At 39.7% G+C, this 19,441-nt stretch overlaps 1 protein-coding gene and 1 long non-coding RNA gene across 9 annotated transcripts in view; one reads left to right on the top strand and one right to left on the bottom strand.

The window, feature by feature from the left end:
• Positions 1 to 19,441, top strand: part of DGKG (diacylglycerol kinase gamma) — a 205,568-nt gene that overhangs the window by 1,285 nt on the left and 184,842 nt on the right. Inside the window, exon 2 of one of the 6 annotated variants that reach the window (XR_012021835.1) lies at positions 595 to 868. The exons of the other annotated variants lie outside the window; for them this stretch is intronic. The gene's annotated coding sequence lies outside the window, so the exon portion shown is untranslated. The remainder of the gene's footprint in view (positions 1 to 594; positions 869 to 19,441) is intronic. 6 annotated transcript variants of the gene reach the window in all.
• Positions 226 to 19,441, bottom strand: part of LOC140622141 (uncharacterized) — a 40,876-nt gene continuing 21,660 nt past the window's right edge. The window contains exons 3-5 of one of the 3 annotated variants that reach the window (XR_012021842.1): positions 4,110 to 4,199; positions 3,359 to 3,438; positions 226 to 835 (exon numbers count right to left, since the gene is read on the bottom strand). This is a non-coding gene — a long non-coding RNA (uncharacterized lncRNA). The remainder of the gene's footprint in view (positions 836 to 3,358; positions 3,439 to 4,109; positions 4,200 to 19,441) is intronic. The other 2 variants (XR_012021841.1, XR_012021843.1) reach the window with 2 other exon arrangements.

Below are 19,441 nucleotides of genomic sequence, written 5' to 3'. Positions count from 1 at the left end.
TCATTCTTTGATTTCGGGGTCTGGGGGGTACCCGCTTTGGGTCTGGAGGTGTGGACTGGGGCGCGGCGGGGGGCTACTCACTGGTGAGGGCAGTGGTCAGAACACAGGGCTGGGAACTGGCCCTCAGCCTTGGGGGGGGGGGTGTCGGGGAGGATGAACCCATGATTTCGGTGCTTTGTGTAAAATACAGCCCCGAGAACCACTTGCTGAAGCACAGGGCACCCTCACTGACAGTGAAGGACGTTAGCTCGCAAGGGTAGTTGTCATCACAGTTTGGTCACGTACACACGCACACACCCTTACCTTATGATTCTGATTCCAGCGATGTGTCCTAATTAATGTGGGAAGGAACTTTGTCGTGTTAAGAAGGGCTGTATTGGCCAGAGATTCCGTTCTGAATATAAATTATACTCATTAAATAAAGCAGATGCAACTAAGCCAACATCCCTGTCGTACCCCTGGTCCAAGTCTTCTCTTTAACAGTCACCCTTACTGTTTCCGGGTAGCACTGTAGGCATTATCGCGGGTATTCTTCTTGGAGGGGTCTGGGCATGGGGTGCAAATAGATGAGTCTTTCTCATCTTACAATTTTAGTTCAGTGTTTGATTCAGATCAATCAAGACATGGGAAGAAAATGATAAATATCAGAGCATCTTGGGATCGAGACTTGCAGAGATAGGAGAAACTACCAAGGACACCAGTTGGGACTCCCCCTACAGCTTTCCACAGAGCGCTTTCAACAAGTGGCACCCGGAGGTCCCAGCTGTGCACACTGAAGCAGTAGCTCTTCCTTTTCCTGCTGTTCCCTGGGGGAAGAGGCTGCCCCCAGCTCCTGCTTTGGAAGGGAAGGGAGAAGAGAAGAGTACAGGTTTGTTGTGGTAAAATTCTTTTTTAAAAAAAAAAAAATCTTATTGTATTACATCATTGCATATACCTTTTTAGTGTGAAAGTAATTGGTGTTGAATGGCAAATATTTGGAAAGTTGGAAAGTGTACAGAGAATCAAACTACCCACAATTCCATCACCCAGTTTCCATACTGTTACTATAGTGGCATATTTCTTTTCTATCCATTTTTTATGCCTTGAAATCATATAATCTATAGGAAGCCTACATTGATTATCAACTAAATATACATTTTAGATGATAAATATTTTATATTCATTGTGTCATTTAATCCTCAGAAAACTCTCTGAGACAGGTATTATAATCAACCCCACAGAATTCAGGTGACTTGCCAACGCCACAGAGCTGGTAAGTGGCAGACCCAGGATTTAAACCCAAGCTGTCTGAGTCCTGAGTGGTTGCCTAGCCTCTGTAACTATTGCTTCTCTGCCCCCCACACACGTCCCCTCAATTAGTGTTGTAGCAGAAGTCCTTCATGAACATCATTTTCATGGCTGTATAATAATAACTATTAATAATATACTATTAGTCATTTAGCAACTACAAATAACTCTGTACAACATCCCTGTTGCATACATTTCCAAATACTTTCTTTGGATCGATTCCCAGAAGCAGAACCACTGGGCCAAAGGGCATGAATGTTCCAAGACTCCGAGGTATAGGACAAGCTGATTTTTGAAAAGGCTCCACCAATTTAAACTTCCATCCATCAGAGGCAACTCTCTCACAGTCAAAGCAGATGACCTCTAGAGACTGGAATAGACCAGGGCCTCGTGTGACCAAACCACACCACCCGAGCATACTCCTGGCCTCCTGGGAGAAGGAATCACACATATCATCATCCAGCTTTATACACACACCCGTGATTATGGAAACCATACAGTATAAAGTAAAGTTGGACCTGCTTTATATGGTGAGCAACTGTCAGTTGCAGAATTCTCTGGCTAGATGTCACATACTAGCTTTGGGCAAATCAAACATTGTGTAAAATACACGAATGTGCAGAGGATCCCACTTCAGCGTATAAGTAATTAGAACAATCCTTACTCCTGTTAATGTGCATCACTGTCATAGCCAGATGGATTCAGCCTCCAACCAATCCATAACAGCGTCTTCACGTACTGGCCGTATCACAGAGCCGTTTGTTTATACCAAGTAAAAGAATTCCACAACAAAACCATAGTGGGAGTTGATGTCACCTTATATGTAACAGAATTCATCTGCCTCCCCATGCCCTACCAAATCAGTTATGGTTAGTGACTACTAATAAAGTGATAAAAAAAAAATAAGGTTATATACATCATCCCCCAAAAATGCCCTCAGGTGAAGAAGATGTGGCTGCAGAAGAGAAATGAAATTAGACAATTCAAAAAGACAAAAAAGGGAAATGTTCGAAAGCAACAAATTGGCCCTAGCTACAAGTTTTCTCTAAGCCCATGTTTGCCCCATAGCCACCTCTGCCACCAGCACTGGGTCTCATAGTCCTGGAATAGAATCTTTGTTGTAATTTTTTTTTTTTATGATAGTCATACAGAGAGAGAGAGGCAGAGACACAGGCAGAGGGAGAAGCAGGCTCCGTGCACAGGGAGCCCGACGTGGGATTCGATCCCGGGTCTCCAGGATCACGCCCTGGGCCAAAGGCAGGCGCCAAACCGCTGCGCCACCCAGGGATCCCCTCTTTGTTGTAAATTGAATAAGTATTAATTGAGTCCCTTCTGTGAAATCTATTTATTCAAGACTCTGCTCAGATCTTAAATCATCCTTCTGGAAAGCCCTTCCTGACTGCTCATCTGGGTTAGAGACCTCGCTGTGCTTCACCTATAGCACCTGTGCACACACTTACCTCACTATGGTGAGATCACTTCTCTGCATATCCCCTACTAAACTGTGAGCTCATTGAAGGTACAGCTCTCCCCATACCCACAGTACCTGAGATAGAACTTATGCACCATAGACAAATGTGGTGGAGGAACATATAAGAGAATTTTCCAGGTCCTGTACATAAATGCTTTATGTGCATTTCTCTTTCCATGCATCTTTATTTACTCAGACTAGGCAGTCTCAGAAATGTACCAGGAAACTATCTAGAACGGTGCTATTTCCACATGGGACTATTTCCATTTTCATCTAATTCATTAAAATGAAATAAAACTTAAAATTCCATTCTCTAGTCACGTCAGTAACATTTGTAGTACTTAAATGCCACACACAGCTTCTGGCTACCTCATTAGAAAATGCACACATAGAACATTTCCATCGAGGCAGAAAGTTGATACCCACAATGCTGGTTTGGATTGTGAGCTTGGCGGAGGCAGGCAATGTGAATCTACCATATTCTCTGCAACCAGCACAGTACCTGGCCTGGAGGAGGATGGGAGCAGGGAAAAAGAAAGGCGAGGGATGCTGGAAGTACATGGAGCAATAATATTAGGTACGCTATTGATTGGCACCTACTTTGTGCTCTGCATTGTGCTATATTTTGTACGTGCGTTGTCTCACTTGATCTTCACATCACGATGAGCCTGGCATTCACCCTGTTGTACAGACAGGAAAACTGAGTCTCAGGAAGGCTATGTTAAGTGCTCATGAAGCTAGTAGGAGAGGCCGAGTTTTAACTCAGAGTCCTGTGTTTTCAGAGTCTGTTCTCTTAGGCCTTTTTCTTTACCGCCTCACTACATGTCGTATGTAGTTATTATAGATGTGAACTGCCATCAGCTTGACTTCCCGGGGAGCCAAAGAAAGGGTATTTTTGAAGGCTTCCCAAGGGAAATAATTGGTATAATTTGCAAATGTTAATGGCATTTCAAGAGTGCAAATTTTTCCTGGGAGCCCAAGAGGCCTTGTCTCTGGATGAGTGACAAGGGAGAAAGGAACCTGCCCATAGTGTGGTTGGACCAGAGGGCCAAAACTGAGGAGAGCAGACCAGCCAGCCACCACCACCCATGCTTCTCTTCAGGGAGGCCTGTCACCAGCTCTGAGGGAAATACTGGCTTGGCTAGGACCTCACAGCGGATTCATGGCACAACCCGGCTCCTGCCTCGCTAGCCAGGACCCTTTCCACTGCTCCACCCTCCCTCTAGGTTGTTGGCTTCAGTGTCTTCAGTATGATTATCCTTCTCACTCCAGTTTTCCCTGTCTTTGTTCTTAAAGAATACAACACAAAATTTCAAGGGAGGCTTAATTAGTACCAGATAGAGATTATTACCTCCTTCATTTTACCTTCGTATTTCTGTTAAAACTCTGTAAGGCTGAATTGGGAATCTCTACCAGGCATACCTGTTGAGCTTCATACCAACTGAAAAAGAAAAACAAAACAAAACAAAACAAAATTCTCTTAAACCTACTCTTGAAGTGTATCAGCTGCCCCACACCCCCATGCTTGTACAGATGCTGCCTGAGACCTGAAGATAGAGCCCCTGCATTTATTACTCATTTTATCTTGTTCAATTTAGTCTTTTTTGCCAACTTGCCCAAATATTTTTAGCTTTGATTCTGTTATCCAATGTATTTACTGTCCCTTCCAGCTGGCTTCCTGTCATCCCCAAATCTGATGAGCATGACCTCTTCAACTCAGTCATCAATAAAAATGACGAGCATTACAGGATTCTGAGGCATGCCACGATTTGCTCCCTAAAGATAGATGTTAATTCGATAAGTAAACAGTACTCTTTCAGAAAACTTATTCAACTTTTAATACTATTACCCAGCCCATATTTCTTCATCTTTTTCAAAAGGTTATCAGATGAATGTTATCTAAAGTTTTGATAAAGTCCAGATACTCTTTATCGCTGGTATTTCCCTGATCTGTCTGCCAATAATGTTGTCAAGTTATTTTGTTAGTGTGACATAAGCAACTTTCAGTTAACCCTTGTTGGTTCTTAGAGTTCACAGCTTCAGTCCTGAAATCTCATTCTACATCCTATTCCAGAATGTTCCCTGGGATTAACATCGGCCCCTCAAGTTAAGAAATGTTCATATATTATTTTTCCCATTAAAAAAAAAATAGAACTGTCTTTGCCCTGGAGGTGATGATGTTGGTGGTAGTGATGGTGGTAGGAATGTAGTGGTTTGTGGTGATGATGGTGGTGGTGGTAGTGGCTAACTTAATCTGTTCAGAATCATAGACTAAGGAGGGTGGTCCAGTGATATCAGTTGCATGATGCCACTTTTAGACCCTGGGATATTATTCAGTTAGGCCAAAAAGACTTGGATTGGTTTGAGGTAGATCTAAGAGTCTCTAGCATTATAGAAAATGAAATCAAGGGAAGAACCTGGAAAGTACCTGATCCCAGACTTCTTTAAGAAAGTGGGGAATACTCCTCCATCTAAAGATGAAGTGTTCTGCATGGGTTAGGAACTGAGGTCTCCCACTCTTACCCAGGGCATAACTCCTTTACTTCATTTTCATTTCTAAAGAAACATGGCCTTTATTTTTTTTTTTTTATAGAAATGTCCACTTTCCTCTTGGAATTAACCTCTGAAGTCATTGATGCCTCAGTGAAAATTAAAGATTCTTTCCTGGCATTGTGATTTAAAAGGAGAAAGTAGGGATGCCAGGGTGGCTCAGTGGTTGAGCCTTTGGCTTGGTTGTGATCCCAGGGTCCTGGGACTGAGTCCTGCATTGGGCTCCCCGCAGGGAGCCTGCTTCTCCCTCTGCCTATGTCTCTGCCTCTTTCTGTGTGTCTCTCATGAATAAATAAATAAAATCTTTTAAAAAATGAAAGGAGAAAGTAAGAGAGCTTAACGGCTCTCATTTTCCAAGTGGGAAATGGAGCCAAGAGGTCTTCAAGGCGGGATGGGGGCACAGACAGCAAAGGTTCATGTAAGAAAAGATTTTTTTTAGATAATAAAAATCAGGGTAATAATAACTGTCCTTTGCATGTAAACCACACTTAGAAGATAACAATGTGCTCATATTCATGAGCTCGCCTGATTCCGATCACAAGTGTGGGAGAGTCAGCACAGGCATCCCCAGCCTTATTTCAGTAGTGTGACTTCACCATAGAAGAGGCCACGGGGGTCTAGAAGAGTCTGCTATGGCAAGGAAAGGGATGACAGGTAAAATTCAGTGGCACACAGCTACCAACACTCCCCAGACCCACTTGCCCACTCACCATTTGGACCCACCACACTTTTCTGGGTGGTCTGCATGGTGAGTTCCCTCCTCCCTTAAGGCACAAACAGTGTTTCATCCAAACAGAAACCAAGTTTTCACTTCCCTGGTGGCTGATCTGATGTGAAAGTTCCAAGTAGCCAGAGGTCAGCAAGGCCACTTTGACCCTTAGATGCTGAAATGCTTGAAATGTTTGGCCCAAATGCTTTCATTCCCTGCTGTATTTCTCCACTTCTCTGCTCTGGGACAGTGGCCGACAGCACTTTACCAACTGCCCCAGTGCCCCTGCCTTTCATTTAAAGTAGAGCTAGACAAAGCTGTTTCAGTCTCTGAGAGGGCCAGAGGATTCCTTCCAGAATCCTTGAGGTCCATGCAAAGTGGGGCGGGTGTTCTAATCCAGTTTCCCACCCTTCTCAACCCAAAGTCTCATCAACAAGTATGTCCATGATCCCCAGAATCCGATCCCGGGATACCCACTGGTGGAAGTTGGTCCCCTCCTTTTTCTCATGCATGGACGTCCAGCAGCCTTCAGCTGATCACAAACTTGTCTTGCTCAACCATTAGGAAGCTGGTAGTTATATGTTCCTATAGCAGGATAAATTCCCTCTTTGCCCCAAAGCTTCCACTGTTCCTAATCTGTAAATTATGCAAATCATGGTAAATGCATTCCTGAGGAGATTCACCCAATCATTTGACTAACATTAAATCAGCAAATATATACTGAACTAGCGAATATATACTGTGCTAGGCATAGGAGCAGTTTCTGGGGATAGGACCCACTGGGTTTCCAGGAGCGAGGTGGAGCAGAGCCAGAAACAGATATCAGGTAGCATTATCTTTAGATGAGATTTGGAGGAGTGTTACCTCCCTAGCCTAGGTATTAGATCAAGGAGGTCAGGCATTACTTACTCCCTGGAGTAAACGAACTTCAGCTGAAATTTGAAAGATGGGTAGAAGTGAAGAAGTGAATGTGGATAATACATTCTGAGTGTGGGTAATAGAGGAAACAGTGTCAGCAAAGGCTCAGAGGCAGTTCTTGTCTACAGTTCAGTGTTGCTGGAGCAAAAACTGATTTGAGAAGTAATGGGAGATGAGCCTGGAAATGTGGGCGGGAGGGTCTTGTCTGTCAAATAAAAGCCTGTGGATCTTTTCTTGTAGACAGTGGAGGGCCACTGGGAAATTTTAAGTGGGAACTGACATGGCCAGATTTTAACATTAGAGAAATTCTTCCAGCTGCAGTGTTGGGAGGGGAAAAGACAGGAAGCACGAGCCTCCCAATGGGCTTCCATGAGAATTTACATAATATGAGGACATAATATGAGGACATAATATGGAGGGACAGAATCAGGAAAGAACTTGTAATTAAGTGAATACAATACAATAACTTGTAATTAAGTGAATGTGAGTGTAGTGAGGGAGGCGGATGAACCAATGGTAGCTGCCAGGCTTCCACCTCGTGTACCTGGAAGGGTAGTGGTTCCCAAGGAGCAAGAGTAGGGTTAAATAATGAGTCAGATCAGGGCATGTTACATTTGAAGTGTCAGAGATCCAGATGGAGATATGGTTGACAGATGAGCTCTGTGGCTGGAAACCCAGATTAGGGAATCATCACTCTTAAGTGGTAGGTGAAACCACAAAAGCTGATGAGATCATGGGAGTTGATTTTCATTTATCTTGATATATGTATTGCTGGTATCTGAAAGATCCATGTCAAGGATATCCATGCCTCTTTAATAAGGGAAGGAAATTTCTCACAGCATTGAGAGTCTGGGCTTGATAGGCAAGCTGTGCCAGTAGCCATTCGCTGACTTAGTTAGACCTTCCATGTCAGTTTTGCCAGGTGAATGGTCAAGCATGGATTTTTCTTTTTTCCTGAAACACTTACCTTCCTCTTCCACATTTGAGCTTCATAAATTTGTAATCAAGGTTCTTTTTTCTAGATCAGTGGTTCTCAACTCTGGTTGAACATTAAATGCTCTCCTGGAGAGCACTGCAGAACTATCAATTCTGGGTTCCACTCCTGGAGATGCTAATTTAATTGGTCTGGGGTCAGGGCCTGGGGCTGAGAATTCTTTTAAGGATCCTCAAGTGACACTTGTGTTCAACAGAGTTACGAACCATTGTTAAACAAGAAGTTCTCTCAGCGATTCCTCTATAGGGTTTCTAATTCCTTAGCTTCTCTGGTAAATCTCCTATGAGTGCATTACATTTTCTCTAAAAACCCACGTTAGCATGTCAGAACCTACAGTGGACATCGAACTTACAGTGGACACTGCACTCCAGTCATGATCTTGTCTGCACATCATCCCTGTCTTTGCATCCAATAGTTATTTCTCCCTCATGCCTTGTCAAATATCCTGTCTCTGAGTTGCATAACTAATACACCTGTCAAAAAGACTTAAGAATTACCTGCTATGACTTCTGAGTGAACCTTGATTAGTTCCAGGGAATCATTGCTTTCTCTTCCAAGTGTTCACAAGGCAGCATTCAACCTAACAGTTCTTACATTTTTATTTTTGCCTGGAGACTTTCTCGTTAGAGATTCTGATTCAGAGATGTGCAATGATAGCCCAGAATCAGCATTTTTCACCAGCACTCAAAGTGATTCTGGTGCATGTATACTACCTTTAAGAAATACTGCCTTAAAATGGGAAATGAAGAATACACATTTAACTCATACCTACTCCTCTAATTTTTTATTGAAATGATTGGATTAATATGTAAATATTTGAGTATAGGGGGATCCCTGGGTGGCTCAGTGGTATAGCGCCTGCCTTCGGCCCAGGGTGTGATCCTGGGGTCCTGGGATTGAGTTCCCCATTGGGCTCCCTGCATGGAGCCTGCTTCTCCCTCTGCCTGTGTCTCTGCCTCTCTCTCTCTATCTCTCATGAATAAATAAACATAATCTTTAAAAAAATATTTGAGTATATTATAGTACTGACAGCCAGAAAAGGATACCAATGTAATCCACATGTCAGAAATTTTGACAACAGTCCATGATAAAGAGTATACGTGAGTGAAACAAAGGAAAGCTCAACTAACCCATAAGTCACCAGAGTGGAATGGAAAGTTGGCCTGCAGTTGAAAAGGAAGGAACTCCCAAAAGAATTTCACTAGGAACTCTAAGGGTAAAGTGTCAGGGGCTACAAAAAAAAAAAACAAAAAACGGGAGAAAATTTTTTGCAAATTGTATGTCTGAAAGTGGGTTGATATTCAGAATATATAGAGAACTTCCCAAACTCAACAATAACAAAAACAATCCAATTTAAAAATGGGCAAAAGATTTGAAAAACATTTCTCCAAAGAATATGTACAAATGGCCAATAAGTACATGAAAAAATGCCCAACATCACTAATCATTAGGGAAATGCAAATCAAAACCACAATGAGATATACTGGCTTCATATCCATTAGGATAGCTATTATCAAAACGAAACAAAACAAAACAAATGTTGTCAAGGATGTAAGAAATTGGAACCCTCTTGCACTGTTGTTAAGAATATAAAATGGTACAACCACTATGGGAACAATATGGTGATTCCTCAAAAAACTAAAGATAATACCACATGAGCCATCAATTCCACTTCTGGATATATACACAAAAGAGTTGAAAGCAAGGACACAAAGTGATATTCATACACCTAAATTTATAGCAGCATTATTCACAATGGCCAAAAGTTAGAAGTAACCGAGTATCTATCGATGAACAAAGGGATAAATAAAATATTATATAGACCTACAATGGAATGTTATTCAACCTTAAAAAGGAATGAAATTCTGATACATGCTACAACATGGTTGAACTTTGTAGACATTATGCTAAATGAAATAAACCAGTCACGAAAAGACAAATACTATGGTTCCACTCCTAGGAAGTATTTAGTATAGTCAAACTCAGAGACTGAAGGTAGAATGGAAGGGGAGAATTAGATCTTTTCATTTAATAATACAGAGTTTTAGTTTTGTAAGATGAAAAACATTTTGTGAATGGATGGTGGTGGTAGTTGTACAAAAGTGTAAAGGTACTTAATGCCACTCAACTGTATCTTTAAAAATGGTTAAATGACAAATTTTATGTCATGTACATTTTACCACCACAAACATAAATTGTATATTATGTGTATTTTACCACCATTTAAAAATGTATATGTATAATATTATAATATGTATTTCAATATATTTTATATATTATATGTGTTACATATATACATAAATACTGTGTGTGTTGGGGAAGGCAGGGGACTATAGCTGTGCTAGGCATGTTGGTGATGGGAAACACCACCTCAGCAATTCAATCATGTTAGTGCTTCCTCAGACACAGATTGGGCAGCACACATATTGTTGGGCCACTCGTAATCAACACATGGTCAAAGCTCATGGAAACAGTACTTAACAGTTCAGAAGAAGGGAGATATCTAAGAACATTAATTTCTCTATAAAATAGACATTCTTAAAAAAAAGAAGAAAACTTTTTAAAAAAAGTTCCAAGTTCTATTTACAGAGATTCAAAAGAATGTAACAGGAACTATCAAAAGAAACCAATCTGAGATTTAAAAACTTTCCCTCCTTTAAAATGAAAAATATTGGGATCCCTGGGTGGCGCAGTGGTTTGGCGCCTGCCTTTGGCCCAGGGCGCGATCCTGGAGACCCGGCATCGAATCCCACGTCGGGCTCCCAGTGCATGGAGCCTGCTTCTCCCTCTGCCTGTGTCTCTGCCCCTCTCTCTCTCTGTGTGTGACTATCATAAATAAATAAAAATTAAAAAATGAAAAATATTTTGCGGAATTAAAATTATGTAATGGAAGCATGAACATTAGAACAATGAAACACTGCAGAATTCTCATGGTTCTGATAGAAAACACATAAAAGCAAACAAAAAGGGGCTTCTGGGTGGCTCAGTCAGTTAAACAGCTGACTCTTGGTTTTGGCTCAAGGGCATGGGCTGGACCAGAGCCATGCTCAGCAAGGAGTCTGCTTCTCTCCCTCTCTCTCTCTGTCCCTCCCCCACTCACATGCACTCTCTCTCTAAGTAAATAAATAATCTTAAAAAAAAAAAAAACTAATGAGAGAAAAAAGTGGAAGCTGTAATTCAACACATTAAATATTAAAATACAGAATTTTTAAAGAGGAGTATAAAAGTATAGGGAAATATTTTTATGATTTCAATTCAAAATATTCATTGTGGGGCACGTGGGTGGCTCAATGATTAAGTGTCTGCCTTTGGCTCAGGTCGTGATCCCAGAGTCCTGGGATCGGTCCTGCATCAGGCTACCCAAAGGAAGCCTGCTTCTCCCTCTGCCTATATCTCTGCCTCTCTCTGTGTGTCTCTCATGAATGAATAAATAAAATCTTAAAGATATATTCTGGTGGAAGTTGCTAATTTATAAGATTTAGAAGAATCTATTGGTATGCAATTAGGAAAAAAAATAGTATTTTTAATAAGCATGTGTCAGACATTTTGTAGCACTAAATGTCAGAAGGAAGTTGTGGCTATACAGTTTTGAGGCAATAAGATTGTGACCCAGAACTGTATTCAGTAGTATGTGAGGGGAAAAAAAGATATTGTCAGACAAAAGAAGTACACAGAAAGTTGACCCCACCAAAATCTTTTAGTGGAAAAAGTATTTATTCAAAATATTCTGATCAACAGGGAAATTAATGTATATTAAAATTGGGGGGGCAGCCTGGTGGCTCAGCAGTTTAGCGCCACCTTCAGCCCAGGGCAAGATCCTGGAGACCCAGGATAGAGCCCCAGGTCGGGCTCCCTGCATGGAGCCTGTTTCTCCCTCTGCCTGTGTCTCTGCCTCTCTCTCTCTCTCTCTCTCTCTCTCTGTGTGTCTCTCATGAATAAATAAATAAAATCTTTAAAAAAAAATTGGGCGATGGAGATGATGTGATATAAAAGATAGGAGGTGAACAATGAAATTAGAGCAGATTTAATGTTTAAACTTTATTAATATGGTTATGAAACAATGCAAGTGCCAAAAATTATTATTAATTGAAAAGATAAAAAACTAAATGATAATAACTTGGGTCTAAAAACTCAGATTACTCCAGAAAACAAAATGCTTCAAGTACTAAAGCTCTCATTTTGTGTGAGATACTGAATACTAAATACATTTTTAAATAAGAGAGAGAGTAGATTAATATAAGACTGGAAATGCCATGTTTAACTTCAAAATTAGGAAAGATTTGGAGTGATGTAGCCAAAATTAACTAATAAGGAAAATAGCAAGGGAACATAAAAAAAGAAAGTATAAAATAAGACGATAGAAGTGAGGTCAAACATGTTATCACATTAAGTGTGAATGGCTTAATTGTTTCTATTAAAAGACAAAGAGACATGGATCAGGCAAATACTCATTCTAAATATATGGCTGTTTAAAACAAAGTAGGACAGAAAGGAGAGAAAACAGGAAATAGTATAAATATATCAGGAAAATGCAAACCAAAGAAAGAAAGCAAAATTAATATTAGACAAAGTAGAATGGCGCTTTATTGCTAAAAGATATAATCCAGTAGAAGGCATAACATCCATGAATATTTTTATTCGAAATAATATAAATATTAACATATATAAAATAAAATTGGCAAAACAATCACAGTAGGAAACAACATATTTCTATCAATCTTCAATATATTGAATGACAAAAACAAATGAGTATGTAAAGAATTTTAAGGATATAAAGAATTTGATGCAATGGATATACACTGGATATCACATTCAAGAATGAAAGAGCATATATATCCATTAAAACATTTATGAAATATTGAGAAATTCTGATCATTTTGTAAAGTCTTGTGGTACATTCCAAAAAGTAGAAATTATTCTGGCACCAAGAGGAAAATAAAATTCAAGTACAATTACTCTAGGATAATATAATCTAGAAACTTGATGTAGCCTAGGACCCATGCACATCCACCTGCCACTATTAATTCAGCATTCAGTGAGAACAAGACTCAAGACCTGTTATTTGGGCAGCACAGGTGGCTCAGCGGTTTAGTGCCGCCTTCAGCCCAGGGCCTGATCCTGGAGACCCAGGATTGAGTCCCACGTCGGGCTCCCTGCATGGAGCCTGCTTCTCCCTTTGCCTGTGTCTCTGCCTCTCTCACTCTGTGTATCTCATGAATAAATAAATAAAATCTTAAAAAAAAAAAAGACCTGTTATTTGACAAGTATCAAATGTGTAGAATGCTTCCCTTCTCTAAGAATGAGTAAAGACTAAAACAGATAGGAACTAAGGAAAACACAAGATGAGGGAGCAGAGAATAGCATACAGAATGAAAATAAATGAGCTTCTCCAGCTGGACCTAACATATATTTTAGGAGACTGGAATGCTCTTAAGAGGGCAGGAAACCATGGCCTTCACAAATCAGAAGAGAATGAGAGCAGGCAGAGATGAAAACTAAATATGTTATGCAAAGATGCAAATGAGATGTGGCAGGATTGCAAGGAAACTAAAACACAACAGAATTCAAATCTATTGGGTGCAACTAATGAGCAGAGTTTGTTTTATAGAAAATCAAGTACGTGGTGAAAGCAATGTTATAAAAGACAGGATTAGTAATGAAGCCAAAAAGATATGTCTAAATCATTGTTGTGGATCCAGTTTTAAAATTATATGCAGGGGGCACCTGGCTGGCTCAGTTGTTAGAGCACGTGACTTTTGATCTCAGGGTCATGAGTTTAAGCCCCAACATTGGTTGGGGAGCCTACTTAAAATTTTAAAACATGTTTTAATTAAAAAGATTGTATGCAAAAGTAAAATATATTCAAAGAAAAGATATGCATTGTTATAAAAACTTATGAAAAAGCAAGTTGGGATTTAAAGCCCCAGATTACATTTTTAAAAGCCTGAAAAAGCTGGTGTTTGTCTGGAGAATATGGGAAAGGATGGGACAGCAAAAATAAAATGTTCTGAATTCCTTGGTTCAATTATGAGCGAGTCATTCTGTTCTTGACTTTTAATTTTAGAAAATAATAGTTATAGAATTTTTTCCCCACTAATCCATCTTCCAAACCTAGGGGTCTAAGAAAACATATTTCATATGAAACAAAACAGAAAATAAAGGAGATGGCGAGGAAGCATTAAAAAAAAATTGAAAGGACCGTGAAACTGATGAGCTCAAATACCTCAGTTGCAACAGCTCACATTAATGAATTAAGTGACATGTTTTTTAATAAAGGTCTTCATCTTATATCAGAAAATAAAATTCAACCATATGTTGTTTATCATATTCATCCTTGAAGCAAAATGATGTGCAAAGATTAAAGTGCTGAGAAAAGGGGTGCCTGGGTGGCTTAGGCTGTTGGTCTGCCTTCAGTTCAGGTTATGATTCCTGAGTCCTGGGATCAAGCCTCACATTGGGCTTCCTGTTCCGTGGGTAGTCTGCTTCTCCCTACCCCTCCGCTCCTCCCCCAGCTCATGCTTGCACGCTTTCTCTCTCTCTACTAAATGAATAAATAAATAATCCTTAAAAAAATAAAACACTGAGTCCAAGTATAGCAGGCTGATGCAGCAAACACTAAAGCAGAAGTCATGACGTTGATATAAGACAAAATGCAGCTTAAGACCAGCATCATTGAACAAGGCAAAACTAATGTTGCACCCAAAACACAGTAGTGGGTGAAAGATTTTAAAATGCCACTCTGGGGCTTTCATATACCAAGTAAACAAACAAGAAATAATATAATACAGGAATTATGTATTATAATAAAGATTGGCTATTATGCAGCATTGCATAATATCCAAATTATAGAGAATGAATTTTGTTTTCATTTTCAGGGTTCAGAGAACATTTACAAATATTAATGATTAGGCTACAAATAAAACCTTAGGAAGTTCCTCAAAGCAGAAATACTAAAGGTCACAGTCTCTGAATATTAGAAATGAGTAATAAGAAATAAACAACAATATGGGGGACGAGTCATAAGTTACAGTTCATTTATATAATAAATATGTATAAAATGTACTATGTAGCCATGGAAAACAATATTGTATGTAAGAGAATGTTTAATAACACCAAATGATAGTCACCATATGCTGTTACATAGAAGTCAAAAAGAGATAAAAAGGAGTTCAAAACAAAAGAAAAAAGAAAAATACATGCATCTATTCATGGAAAATTCTAGAAAGAATTTACAACAACATTTAATTGTGACTGTAGTTGGTAGTGGCATCATATATGATTTTTATTTTAAAATCATTTTAAAATGTGATTTGGATTCTTGGCTAAGATTAATATTATGCTCACCCTGTTTAGTAGAATCAAATGCTTTCACTTTTTTTGCTAATGAAAATAAGATAAGCTTATATCTAGAACTTTGGCTTTTTGTTGCTGCTGCTGCTGTTCTCCAAAATTCCTCAAAAATCAATAAAAGTGGTTCAATAACCAGTGGAAGTTCTCTTTGTCAAACTTGTTTCCAGGTGATAAACCAAACTGTTCTTTGCTCTTCTTACTCTGAAACTAACCGGCCCACTTGCCAAACTTTTTAGGGCAAATATAGTTGTTGTTTTGTACTAGTATTTTCGGATCGTTCTGAGCTATTTTTCATGATGTAATTCATATAGGCTCATGCCATCTTCCTCTGTATTCGTGTGCCCTTGCCTTTATTTGTAAATATCCTTTTTAGATATGAAACATGCATTAGTCTTGAAGCTCCCCGCCCTTTTTATGAATCTTTCCTTTTTCCTCTGGTATCTGCCTAACTCTAGAGTCCTTGGCTATTTTTTACAACCAGATTTCTCCTTGACGATCATGACCTCTGAGTTGGAGTGAATTCTTTCTCTCAAGATGTCTCTTATGTCTGCTTCACTTAGCAAGGTAGTTTCTGGAGGAAGAAGGTCAAAGGTAAATAATACCAATTACCACACCTGTTGAACATGGAGAATGACATTTCCATTGAAAAATGAGGAAGGGACGCCTGGGAGGCTCAGCAGTTGAGCGTCTGCCTTCGACTCAGGGTGTAATCCTGGAGCTCCGGGATCGAGTCCCACAGTGGGCTCCTGCAGAGATCCTGCTTCTCCCTCAGGCTATGTCTCTGCTTCTCTCTCTGTGTATGTCTCGAATGAATGAATGAATGAATGAATGAATGAATGAATAAGTATTAAAAAAAAGAAAGAAAAAGTGAGGAAAATCTGTTAGAATAAGGTCCAGAGGACTTTATTAGATTAAGTTTGTTTATTCCATATCAACAAGGGAAATAAAAACACTAGTCAGATTCTCTACTTTTAGCCAAATGAGGCCTTCTGGACACATTCAGCCAGTACAAATTCCCTTGTACTTTTTCTGTTCCAGCTTCCCTTGTGCCAGACCAGTAGTGGCTAGGAACGCACCCCTCCATTTCCTTCTTGTGGCCAAAGTGGCCTGTAGAAAATCCTCACAATGATATAGTACATGTTCCCCATCCTTTTTTGCTCAGTCACGAATATTCTAGGTGCTCTATCTTCAGAGACCCGAATCCCTATTATAAGCCAATTTTGGATCCAAAGCCACATGGCCATATAGACATGTGAGTCCATACATAAAGTTTCTATTACTCTTTGTAGCCACATATACATGCATTGTATATGTGTGTGTGATGTGTCACCAGGCACCTGCTCTCTTATGTTTGTCTTTGTTTTACCAGTAGTACTAAAATTCAGAAATATTCATGGCAGTTTCCCAGCACTTTGATCCTCTTCCCCATCAGCGTCTGGGGAAATACATACCCCCCATGCTCAAGAGGTACAAGCCTCTCATTACTATACCTGAATTTCCCCTTTCGGGATATGGTGAATTGTGGCTCAGAAAGCAATAGCTATTGTGAACACTGTTTGCTTCGTTTTTGTCCCAGAATCCCAACTGAAAGAGTCAGTGACAACACCAACCCTATACCCAAGTTTTTCATGGTCTTGCCCTAAACTAGTGGGAGATCATGGCCTTGAAAGCCTAGAAGAGGAATTGAACACCAGCTGATAGTCAATAAAAGACAAGTATTGATTCCTTAGAAAGAAAGTAAGTGAAACTGGTGGGTTTTGTAGGGTAAAGTCCTCATGCATAGAGAGGACTAAAATTCTAGAGACCAGAGGCAGAAGCTGGAGCCAATGACTGAGAAATTGGGGGTACTATCTGGCACAAGAAAGGGACATTGCTGAGAGATAATATAAAACAATTGCTAGACTGTTTCTGACTTGGTATTGAGATTGGGGGGAGGAAGAAGGAGGTCGAAGGTAAATAATACTGATTTTCAAGCCCTGAATGTGGAAAATGACATTTCCATTGAAAAAGTGAGGAAAATCTGTGTTATTTCACTTTGGAGGTGGAGGTAGGAGGAAGATAAGTTTGAGAGTAGATCTATTTATATATTTAAAAGTCACACCTAGGAAATGGTTGGAGGACTGAATAAATGCATGTGATTTCACCAGCAGCAGGATGTCTTTCTGACCAAACTAAGCTCAGTATGTTATTTCACGCTCTGTTCAAAACAATGTCAGTCAATCAAATCAAATTATTTTTTTTCTTTCTTCTTCTTCTTTAGTGGGAGCTGATTTCTGCGGCTATTTTTGTCTAGTTGAAAGTGATTCACCCAGGGAGGCCTCGCCAATTGAATGATAATTTATTAAATACATTCAGCCAAAGGACTAACTCTGTTCTCTTTCCAAACCCCCCAGTGTCCTAATCTAGCTCATGTATCCAGCCACTCTTAACCACTGCAAGCAGAAGTTGCCACAAAGTTCCCGTATAATAGTTTTCTGCTTTATTCGTTGTTTCTGGGGTGATGGTAAAAATTACCCTGTTTCATCTTTTAAAACTGCTGGCTCTGAAACACATAGTCTTTCCTTTCCATCCCTAAATTCATACCTTCTCTCATATTAAACCCCTTTCTCCATTATATGAGGGCCCTCATCAAGGTATCAGGGAATGTTGGCACAGTTACCTGCATTCAACAAAGAAGGAAAGGCAGTTGGCCTTTATTGAGCCCTATGTGCCAGACACTATGCTAGGAAATCTGCACTCATGATATTTAATCCTACTCTGTAAGGTGATACCACTATTCCCATTTTCCAGCTGGGAAAACTTGGGCTCGGAGAGATTAAGTAAGAATAACTGATGTGCTCAACACCATAGATCTAAGAAATGTCTGTCACAGGTGAGATGCAAACTTGGGTTTGTTGGACTCCAGAGTGATACTCTTTTCTGTTTTGACAGATGTAGATTTCCATACATAGGATTACTGTTAGTATGTTGTTCTCCTCATCAGAAACCAGTAGTGTGAAGAAGCAGTAGAGGAGAAGCCCTATACAGCACAGAGGCCCCAGGGCCCTGGCCGTTTGAATCTCACCCACTACCAACCTGTCCAAACCCATGAATGAATAGGAGTTTGGAAGATTTGGGGGAAATGAAATGGCATACTCCTAATTAGTTTGAACTGAGGAATCCATTAACTGTAATTTTTATTGAAATTCAAAATATAAGACATAATCTCATAGCATAGGGGTGCCTGAGTGACTCAGTTGGTTAAGCATTAATTCTTGATCTCAGCTCAGATCTTGATCTCATGGTCATGATTTGAGCCTTGGGTTGGGCTCCATGCTGGGTGTGGAGCCTACTTAAAAAAAATAATCTCAGTAGTATGAAGAAACTCCTAAATTAGACTGGGTTTAGGAGTCTTGAGGTTTTGATATCATCTGTTCCTCTCCCCAAGGTAAGGATGTTGGAAACACTTCGTAAGTGAATCTTTCCTTCCATCCTTTCTTCTCAGTCAACCACATGAGCATCCTCGTGCACTAAGCTCTTCTATCTCTGAACTCCACAGCTTTGAACTCACACAGCTAAGCTTTTATGGTGACTTTGTGGCATCCCCCTTGGACTGTCAGTTCGCTTAGGACGAGATCATTTCTTGTTCCTAATCATCCATGAAACCCTCAAAGCTCCTAGCAGAGTATTTTACTAAGGGATGGATGAATGTACAAGTTTAATTGCCTTTTGAACATCATTATTTTAACTAAAGGTTATAGAGAAGATAAATAGAATAGGATTTCAAGTTGCAAAACAATCACTATGATATACAGAATAACAGTTCTGGTATAGGAGAACTTCAGGGGTAGTATACATTTATGCATAGTTTACAAACACTGAAATTCACACATATGCATAGAATACTAGTAAAGTACAAAAAAAAAATGTGGTGTACCTTGTTCATACTATAAATGCCCACACATACACATCCATATGTACTATGAATACCTTCAAGTACTTCTACCTTCAAGTCAGTATTCTTCAATCTCTAACCAATGCAGGTAAACTTTGAGAAGATTGATTTGGTTTGTGCCACAAAAAAAGAGAAAGAAGGAGACCAAAATGGTGGGAAAAAGAAGAATCTCCTTTATATTTAAAAATTTAGATAAAAATAACCTATCTCCCTTTTTAAAAGAATTAA

This window comes from Canis lupus, chromosome 31 (genome assembly GCF_048164855.1).
Source record: "Canis lupus baileyi chromosome 31, mCanLup2.hap1, whole genome shotgun sequence".
Classification (NCBI taxonomy): Eukaryota; Metazoa; Chordata; class Mammalia; order Carnivora; family Canidae; genus Canis; species Canis lupus.
Note: the sequence above shows the minus strand (reverse complement) of the source record. Positions and strands in the feature narration are given on the sequence as shown.